Source organism: Chiloscyllium plagiosum, chromosome 48 (genome assembly GCF_004010195.1).
Source record: "Chiloscyllium plagiosum isolate BGI_BamShark_2017 chromosome 48, ASM401019v2, whole genome shotgun sequence".
NCBI classification, from domain to species: Eukaryota; Metazoa; Chordata; class Chondrichthyes; order Orectolobiformes; family Hemiscylliidae; genus Chiloscyllium; species Chiloscyllium plagiosum.
In genome coordinates, this window is record NC_057757.1 from 8,086,177 (window position 1) to 8,096,278 (window position 10,102).

The 10,102-nt window shown below is 42.5% G+C and overlaps 1 protein-coding gene across 1 annotated transcript in view; it reads right to left on the reverse strand.

Annotated features, from left to right (window-relative positions):
• Nucleotides 1–10,102, reverse strand: part of LOC122544413 (glycine-rich cell wall structural protein 1.8-like) — a 356,495-nt gene that overhangs the window by 87,096 nt on the left and 259,297 nt on the right. The gene's annotated exons all lie outside the window — the stretch shown is intronic.

Consider the following 10,102-nt stretch of genomic DNA (forward strand, 5'->3'; position numbering starts at 1 on the left):
GTCTGTGTGTGTGTCTGTGTGTGTGTGTCTGTTTGTGTGTCTGTGTGTGTCTGTCTGTGTGTGTGTCTGTGTCTGTCTGTGTGTGTGTGTCTGTGTGTATGGGTATTGTGACGATGCTGTCACTTTTGTCCTTTTTTTTAAGAAGGGTTGTCAAGGCAGAGGTACCGAGAGACTGAGAAGATCCGAGTCTAACAATGGCCAGTTGTCCCACTTCCGGTTTATTTTTAGTTTAGGTGAGTTGCAGCAGTCACAAGATGCTGGAATCTAGGAACGTTACAAGAATCTGAAAATGATTTCTGACTGACTTTCTTCCTGAAATCTCTCTGGATGGTGTTCCCTCCTGCTTGTCAGAACCTATGTTTGAATTTACCTTTTTGTCAAGGGGTGTCTTTATGGGAAGTTACTGGGTTAGAACAGCTCCTTAGTTGTCACTGGAACGGGTCAGTTAAGTTTTCCATTGGCTGAGTTATCCTAAATTCCGTTTAGTTTGTGTTTCAACTGTCGTATTTAAATAAATTCTGTTTTGCTTTAACCGAGTGGTTTGACGAGCTGCAGCACACCTGGAACACCCATTTCACATCTGTCTTTAAAATAAGAAAAAGTTCGGGTCTAGGCTACCTTCTTCAAATAGTTTGAGGGGGTCTGGCCTCAGACCATAAGACGTAGGAGTGGAAGTAAGGCCATTTGGCCCATCGAGTCCACTCCGCCATTCAATCATGGCTGATGGGCATTTCAACTCCACTTACCCGCATTCTCACCGTTGCCCTTAATTCCTTGTGACATCAAGAATTTATCAATCTCTGCCTTGAAGACATTTAGCGCCCCGGCCTCCAATGCAATCTGCGGCAATGAATTCCACAGGCCCACCACTCTCTGGCTGAAGAAATGGTAGCCCTTAATTCCTTGTGACATCAAGAATTTATCAATTTCTGCCTTGAAGACATTTAGCGTCCCGGCCTCCACTGCAATCTGCGGCAATGAATTCCACAGGCCCACCACTCTCTGGTTGAAGAAATGTCTCCGCATTTCTGTTCTGAATTTACCTCCTCTAATTCTAAGGCTGTGTCCACGGGTCCTAGTCTCCTTGCCTAACGGAAACAATTTCTTAGCGTCCACCCTTTCCAAGCCATGTATTACGGCCTGGTCCCTAACAGATTAAGGGTTCGTCTGGGATTGATTGTATAATTCCAATTTGGGTTTAGGGTTGTTCAAAGGCATCGAGTGGTCAGTGTTAGTGTCTTTTGTTCAGGATGTTGAATTTGGTTGGCTCAAACATTGCATGATGTAGTAACAGCTCTTTCAGTCACAAAGAGTTTTCAGGGAGTGGAAGAAGTGACCTAGAGGGTTTTACAAAAGGTGAGCAAAGCAAAGCTGGTGTTGGGATTGCCTTCATCTGTGAGAAAAGGAGAGGTAATTATTGAATTGAATTGGATTTATTGTCACATGTACACAGTGAAAAGCTTTGTCTCGCGAGCAATACAGGCAGATCACAGAGTTACGTAGTATAGATAAGTAAATAATTGGTAAACAGCGGCAAAAACAAAAACACAGGTACAGGCAAATGTTAAGAGTTTGTCAGTCCATTCAGTATTCTAACAACAGTAGGGTAGAAACTGTTATGAAACCAGCTGGTGCGTGTGTTCAGGTTTCTGTACCTTTTCCCCGATGATAGAGGTTGTAGAAAAACATTGTCAGGGTGGGATGGATCTTTGAGAATGCTGGAAGCCTTTCCTTGACAGTGGGCCTGGTAGATGGATTCTATAGATGGGAGGTTGGCCTTTGTGATTGTCCAGGTCGGGTTCACCACTCTCCAACGATAGCTGGACATTTAAATTTGCTGGAAATGCCAATATAGAATATTTGGAAATGGCTAGAATTCAATTGCAGATAAAGCAGCTTGATCATAAAAAGGAACTGAAACAGTTGAATTTTGATTAACAGCAGAGGAAAAAGTAATGGAGAGGAAGGGAGAAGAAAGGGAGAAAGAGGAAGACTCTGAACTTCAGAAATTGGCACTTAGACAGGAAAGTTTGCTTAAAGGGATGGAGGTGAAGGTAAGCTTACTGAGGAAAAAATGTTGATGAGCAAACTCATTGTAGCCAAAGGCCTGGTGGGGATCTGTTTAAATACATTGAAGCGTTGCCTAAATTTGATGATAAGGATGTGGAAGTCTTTTTTAAAAATCTCATTTGAGAACGTGGTGAAGCAAATACAGTGATCAGTGACCATGTGGGTTTTGTTGATCCAAACAACGTTGGGAGGTAGAGCTAGTGACTGGCATCACTATCAGAGAAGGTATCTAGGGTGTATCAGGAAGCCATCTTAAGTGCCTATTAGCTTGTGCCAGAAGCCTACAGACAATGTTTCAGGAATCTAAGGAGGGACCCTGGTCAAACCTACATTGAGTTTGAACGGATCAAACAAAATAATTTTGATCGGTGGATAAGGGCATTAAAAATAGATCAAACATATGACACTCTCAGAGAGATGGTTATTTTGGAGGAGTTCAAAAATTCACTTCCTGAAGCAGTAAGAAATCATAAGGAAGAGCAGAGAGTTAAAACAGCAAGGTTAGCAACTGAAATGGCTAATGATTATGAGTTGGTCCATAAATCAAAGGTTGGCTTCCAACATCAATTTCAATCCGAGAGAAATCCTCAGGTCATAAGGGAAACATAGATATCAGTGAAAATAATACAGGTAGTTTACCGCAGGGTGAAAAGGAAACCCTTGAAGGGGACAGAGAAGTTAAAAAGCTCCGGTGTTTTCACTGCAATAATGTAGGCCACATGAAATCACAGTGTTGGTGGGTTAGGAAATCCATTGGGAAGCCAGATCTGGGAAAACAGGAGAAGCCAGTGAATTTTGTTGGAGTGGTAACGGAAAGCAAGTGGAGGCTGGAAAGTTGCACCAGAATGTACAAGCTGCTCGGACGTTGGTTAAGGAGGAAGAGACAGATCTTCTTTAACCATTTACTTGCAAAGGTAAGGTTTGCTCGCAAAGGCCAGGAGTAGCAAGTTAAAAAAAGTTACAGTATTAAGAGACACAGGATCATGTCAATCTTTGATGTTGATAGATGAGGAGATATGTACCTCAGAAGGACTATTGCCAAGAAATGTGCGGGCTTCATGGTGAAGCAAGAAGTGCTCCATTGTATATAATGAGGTTAGAGAGTCCAGTGACCAATGGAGAAGTGGTGATAGGTACACTGGAAAAACTCTCAGCTCCCGGAAGACAATCTGTCCTTGGCCGTGACACAGCTGGATCACACGTAGCAGTGCTGCCCACTGTGGTTGAAAAGCAGTGGAAAAACAGGCAACTGAGGTATTACAGGAAGCATATCCTGGGACTTTTTTCAGACTGTGTGGTAAAAAGGTCACAAAGTCACCAGTTGAAAAAGCAGGAGAAATCAAAGAATCCAGATGAGGAAGTTGAAGTGGAATTATCGGAGACCATGTTTGATCAAATGGTTGAGCCAAAACAGAAACAGGTGGAGGACAAAGGGGATAGTTTTAGCTCAGAGAAATTAGCTGATTTACAACAGAAAGATGAAAAATGGAAGCAATTGTATCAAAAAGCATACATGGAAGACAAATCTGAATGCAACTCTGAATGCTACATTCTTAAAATTTAAGTCTTGATGAGGAAATGGAGACCAGTATATACAGGGCAACCTCGATTATCTGAATACCACTGATCTGAAAATTGGATTATCCGAAGGAGATCTTGAGGCCCTGATAGAAGCACTACATCAAAGACATGTTTCCAACAGTGATTGCGTCTTTTGTTATAATGATTAAACAGGCACCGTCTCCAAATGACTCACCTCCCGCCCTCTCACTCTCTCTCTCTCCACACTTTCCCTGGAGATCTACAGAGGTTTGTACACTACACCCCACAGCGCCACCCCCACAGGTGGGGGGGATTGGGGGGGGGGGGCGGGAGGGGAGGAATTGAATGGTGTGGGGGGATGGGGGTGGGGGAAGGGGCTGGACGGAGTTGGGTGGTCGGGGGGAAAACGGGGTTGGAATGAGTTGGGGGGAGGGTTGGACGAGAAGGAGGGGCCGGGGCGGGATCTCACACACTGTGTGCTGCTGCTAGTCTCCTGAATGAAGAGCAGACTTTAAAATTCCGAGCCCCAGAGGAAAGGCGTTTAATCGATTTTCCGAATAATTGATTATCCAAACGAAATAGTGCCCGCCCATCTCGCTCGGATAATCAAGTTTCCACTGTGTTCAAGAAGTTCATCAAGTTCAACTGAGGGAATTCTGGGTATGTTTGCAGATGATACAAAGATAGGTAGAGAGAGACAGGTAGCATTGAGGAGGTGGGGAGGCTGCAGAAAGATTTGGGCAGGTTAGGACAGTGGGCAAAGAAGTGGCAGATGGAGTACAATGTGAGAAAGTGTGAGGTCATGCACTTTGCTCAGAAGAATAGAGACATGGACATTTTCTAAATGAGGAGAAAATTCAGAAATATAAATGTGCAAAGAGACTTGGGAGTTCTCATTCAGGATTCTCTCAAGCTAATTCCCGCCTCAGGCGACTCTCTGTGTGGAGTTTGCACATTCTTCCCGTGTCTGCGTGGGTATCCTCCGGGTGCTCCGGTTTTCCCCCCCAATCCAAAAAAATGTGCAGGTTAGGTGAATTGGCCATGCTAAATTGCCTGTAGTGTTAGGTGAAGTGGTAAATGTAGGGTAATGGGTCTGGGTGGATTGCGCTTCGGCGGGTTGGTGTGGACTTGTTGGGCCAAAGGGCCTGTTTCCACACTGCAATCTAATCTCAGTAAGCTCAGTAAACTTGCAGGTTGAGTTAGTAGTTAGGAAGGCAAAGGTAATGGTGTCATTTACTTTGAATATAAAAGCAAGGATGTATTTCTGAGGCTCTAGAAGGCTCTGGTCAGATTACTTGGGAGTATTGAGTGCAGTTTTGGGCCCCATATCTCAGGAAGGATGTGCTGACCCTGGAGTTGTTTCAGAGGAGGTTCATGACCATGGTCCTAGGAATGAAAAGCTCAACATATAAGGAACATTTGAGGACTCTGGGTCTATACTCAATGGATTTTAGAAGGATGAGGGAGGATCTAATTGAAACATTCAGAATAACAAATGGCCTGGACAGAGAGGATGTTGGGAAGATGTTTCCATTGGTAGGAGGGAATAGGCCCCGAGGGCACAGCCTTAGATAAAGGGAAGAGCTTTTAGAATGGAGGTAGGGAGACACTTCTTCAGCCAGAGAGTGGGACATCTTTGGGATTCACTGCCATGGAAGACCGTGGAGGCCAGGTCATTGAGTATATTTAAGACTGAGAAAGATAGGTTCTTGCGTATTAAGTGGATCCAGGGTTACAGGAAGAAAGCGGGGGAATGGGGGTGAGAAACTTAGCAGCCATGATTGAGAGGTGGAGTGGACTTAATGAGCTGGATGGCCTAATTTCTGCACCTACATCTTTGGGTCTTATGGTCTTATAAGTTGTGATACCAGTAGGTTATAGAAAGGAGGTATTGCAGGTAGCACATGAATTACCAGGAGGAGATCATTTAGGGGGTATGAAAAACTCAAGCTATAACACAAGAACATTTTTATGGCCTGGACTGCGTAAGGATGTCATTGAATGTTGCAATCAAGAAATCAAAAACTCACAGTTTTGATAACAAGGATAAAGTGTTAGTGTTGCTTCCAATGATAGGTGAGCCTTTAAAAGCAAGGTTTAGTGGACCTTATCAAGTCAAAAGAAGATTACACGAAATGAACTATTTGATAAGATGTCCAGATAGAAAGAAATCTCACAGAGAGTGTGTTATGTGAATCTGCTCAAAAGGTATTTTGACAGGGCCGGACAATAAAAGGAGAATGTGTTCCCTGGTTCCACTGTAGAGTGAAGGACCAAGTTCTAAGGATTCTGAATTGGATATTCCTCAAATTAAATTGTTACAATGAGGAAGTTGTCAAAAATTGGGATAAATTATTGAGTTACCTTCCAGAGGACATTTGGAATGACCTGAACATTATTACTGTTGCATGGAGGATATGTGGGAAATACTGGGAAATACTAATCTGATCATGCACCATGGAGATATAGGAAATGCTGTTCCAATTAAGCAACATCCTTATCAACTTAACCCGGTGAAGTTGGCACAAGATTGTATGCATGCTCCAAGACAATGTAAACAATGTGAGTTACAGTGACCGGAGCTCACCCATAGTCATGGTGCCAAAGCCAGATGGTACCCAACGGCCTTGTGGAGACTTTTGCCAAGTCACTGCAGTTACAAAGTATGATTCACATCTGATTCCACATTTGGAAGACTGTATTGAAAAATTGGGACCACCAACTTATATTTCCAAGTTGGATGTACTGAGAGGATACTGTCAAGTACCTTTGTTGAAAATAATGAAGACAATTTCAGCTTTTGTAATGCTGAATGGACTGTATCAGTTTAAAGTCATGCTATTTGGTATGAAAAATGTGCCAGCCACATTTCAAAGATTAACTAATTGTGTGGTATACATTGACGACCTGATGATATATAGTCACACATGAAAGGAACATTTCCAACATTTATCAGAATTATTCGATTGACTTTGGAAAGCAGGCTAGGTGATAAACCTGCCTAAGAGAGAGCTCACCAGGTCACCTTCCAGTGCTATATTATTGGACATGGACAAATGGCTCCACCTAATGTGAAAACAAAGGTAATTGGGGACTTTCCCAGACCAACAATGAAGAGGGCAGGACTACGATTCCAAGAGTTGAGTGGGTTTTATTGGACATTCACATAAAGTTTTAGCAGGGTAGCTGCTCCACTCACTGATTTGCTAAAGAAAGGCAAAAGCTTCCAGTGGTCCGTTATTGGGTATTTGACAGCCTGAAAGCTGTGATAAAGGGGTGACTTGATAGAGGTTTATAAGATGATCAGAGGAATAGATAGAGTAGACAGTCAGAAACTTTTCCCCCGGGTACAACAGAGTGTTACAAGGGGACATAAATTTAAGGTGAAGGGTGGAAGGTATAGGGGGGATGTCAGGGGTAGGTTCTTTACCCAGAGAGTGGTGGGGGCATGGACTGCGCTGCCTGTGGGAGTGGCAGAGTCAGAATCATTGGTGACCTTTAAGTGGCAATTGGATCGGTACATGGATGGGTGCTTAAGCTCGGACAAATGTTCAGCACAACATCGTGGGCCGAAGGGCCTGTTCTGTGCTGTATTGTTCTATGTTCCACGTTCTAGTAATGTGTCTGAGACAATCATATACACTGATCATAACCCATTGAGGTTTGTGGAGAAATTTAAGGGCAAAATTTCCAGGCTGTTTAGGTGGAATTTATTATTAGGATAGGTTCCCTACAGAATAGAAACAAGCCCATCTACCCGACAAGTCCACACCAACCTCCAAAGCGTAACTCACCCAGACCCATTCCCCTATGTTTACCCCTGAGTAATGTACTTTCTACTGTACACAATTTAGCATGGCCAATTCACCAGAACTGCACATCTTTGGATTGTGGGAAGAATGTACAAACTCCACAGGGGACAGCTACCCAATGTGGGAATTGAGCCCAAGTTCCCAGTGCTGTGAGGCAGCAGTGCTAACCACTGAGCCACAATGCCCCCCGGCAACCATTCAATGTGAAAATTATACATGTGGGCGAGAAAACATAATTGCCAATGCATTGCAAGACAGGGATGAAAAAAACGGAAGTGTTCAGTGGCAGGAGTAAATGACCAAAAATACAATACAGTAGAGAATGTTTACATGGTTATTGCCAATGCACTGTCTATGTATTGTAGTGTGCTAACAGAGTAAGATTAAGGGGTTTAAAGTGAAGCCATCATTTGATATTGCTTGTTTTTATTTAAGGGGGTGGTATGATGATGCTGCCACTTTAAAAATGGTTATTTTGTTTTTGGGATTGTTTTTTAAAGAGGTCGTAAAGACAGAGGTGCTGAGGCGTCTAGGAAAAGCCTAGTTTAACAACAGCAGAGGAATGGCCAGTTCTGCCAGTTCAGGTTTAATTGAGCTGCAGCAGTCACAAGATGCTGGAGTCCAGGAAGGCAAAAGCTTCTGAAAATGATTCCTACTGCTTTTCTGGCCATGCTAAATTGCCGTAGTGTTAGGTAAGGGGTACAGGTAGGGATATGGGCGGGTTGCGCTTCGGCGGGGCGGTGTAGACTTGTTGGGCCGAAGGGCCTGTTTCCACACTGTAATGTAATGTAATCTAAAAAAAAATAATTGAGGGGGTCTGGCCTGGTCCATAACAAACTGCATTGTCTTTGTGATAGGAACACATAATCATCAGACACCATCTGGTGTTGCCACTATTACGATGGGTGTGCTTCAGTCATTGAAATTCATAGAACATAGAACATTACAGAGCAGTACAGGCCCTTCGACCCTCGATGTTGTGCCACCCTGTCATACTAATCTGAAGCCCATCCCACCTACATCATTCCATGGACGTCCATTTGCCTGTCCAATGACGACTTAAATGCACTTAAACTTGGTGAATCTACTACCGATGTAGGCAAAGCATTCCATACCCTTATTACTCTCTGAGTAAAGAAATTTTGATTACATTGGCTTTGAGCAAGCATACAATCTGTTTTTGAACCTGTGCCAAATTTAAAGGATTAAGCCTATGAGGATGTTGCTTAATTGGAACAGCATATCCTGTATCAACATCATGCATTGTCAGGTTAGTACTTCCCAGTATTTCCTATACATCTCCCTCCATGATTCTAATAACACTTCCAGGTTATTTGGCTTTTCCACTGGAATGTTTCTCAATAATTTATCCCAATTTTTGAGAACTTCCTCATTGTCCAATTTAATTGGAGGAAAGTCCAATTCAGAATCCTCTGAACCTACTTCTTCACTCTGTGTTGGAACCAGGAAGACATTCTTCTCCTGCTTTCCTTCCCTATCTAACACCTTGTGAGCAATTTCAAATCATCCTCTTTGTGAGACTTCTGTCCATCTGTCATTCTTAACAAATAATTCAGCTCACTCAATTTCCTTTCGACTTGATAAGGTCCACGAAACCTTGCTTTTCAAGCTTCACCTATCACTGAACTAAAACTTTATCTCCATGAGCAAACTTGTGAGTTATTGATTTCTAGTCTGTTTTCTATTCTGTTACTTACAGTGTTACTTTCAAATGCTATCAAGCCGACTTACTCACTCTATTTAATCTTTCCTTAAAATTTGACACAAAATCCAAATGTGTGGTCTCTGAGCTCTGATCGACCAACTTCTCCTTAATTAATTTTAGTGTTCTCTCACCCTTTAGCCCCAAACCAAACTCATACGCACTGAATGTGATTGATTTGGTGCATCCCTAATTGCAACACATACAAATGAAACTCCTTTGTACCAATCATCGAGATAGATAGTTTCGACTTTAAGTGCTGAGTTTGGTTATTAAAGTTCAATACCATCATTCTAATGCTTCCTTTGATTCTGGATTTGAATTGTGTTATTCCTAAGCTATCCATAACTTCCTTGAATAATTGTGATGTAAAATTTGATACTTGATCTGATTGGATCTTTGTGGGTAATGCATTTCCTGTAAAACATTTGAGTAACTCTTCTACAATCCTGTTAGGCAGGATACTACATAATGGAATGGCCTCTGGAAATGCAGTGGACACTTCCATTATAGTCAACAAATACTGATTCCCACTTTTTTATTTTAGGGAGGGGTTCTCTGCAAACAATTAAGACTCTTGTAAAAAAGGTTTCTAAAATGCAGGAATGATTATTGAAGGTGTTGGTTTTATCACTGCCTGAGGTTTTCCAACTACCTGACACAAATGATGTAACCTGCAAAATTCAACCACATCCTAATGCAGTCCAGGCTAATAAAAATATTATTGTACTTTGGCTTGAGCTTTCCTTACTCCTCCTAGTGGTAAATCAACTGCTCCCTGAAAGAAATCCATTCTCTAGTCCACTGGTAATACAACTTGGCGAACGTCTGCCCAATTCGGTATTCTATTTTCTATTTCCGGACAAATGAAGACTAGTATTCCTTATACTTTCTTAACCATCCTGTCTACCTGTGCTAACCAAGCCCCCTTTGTTCCTCAGTACTCCCCTAGGAC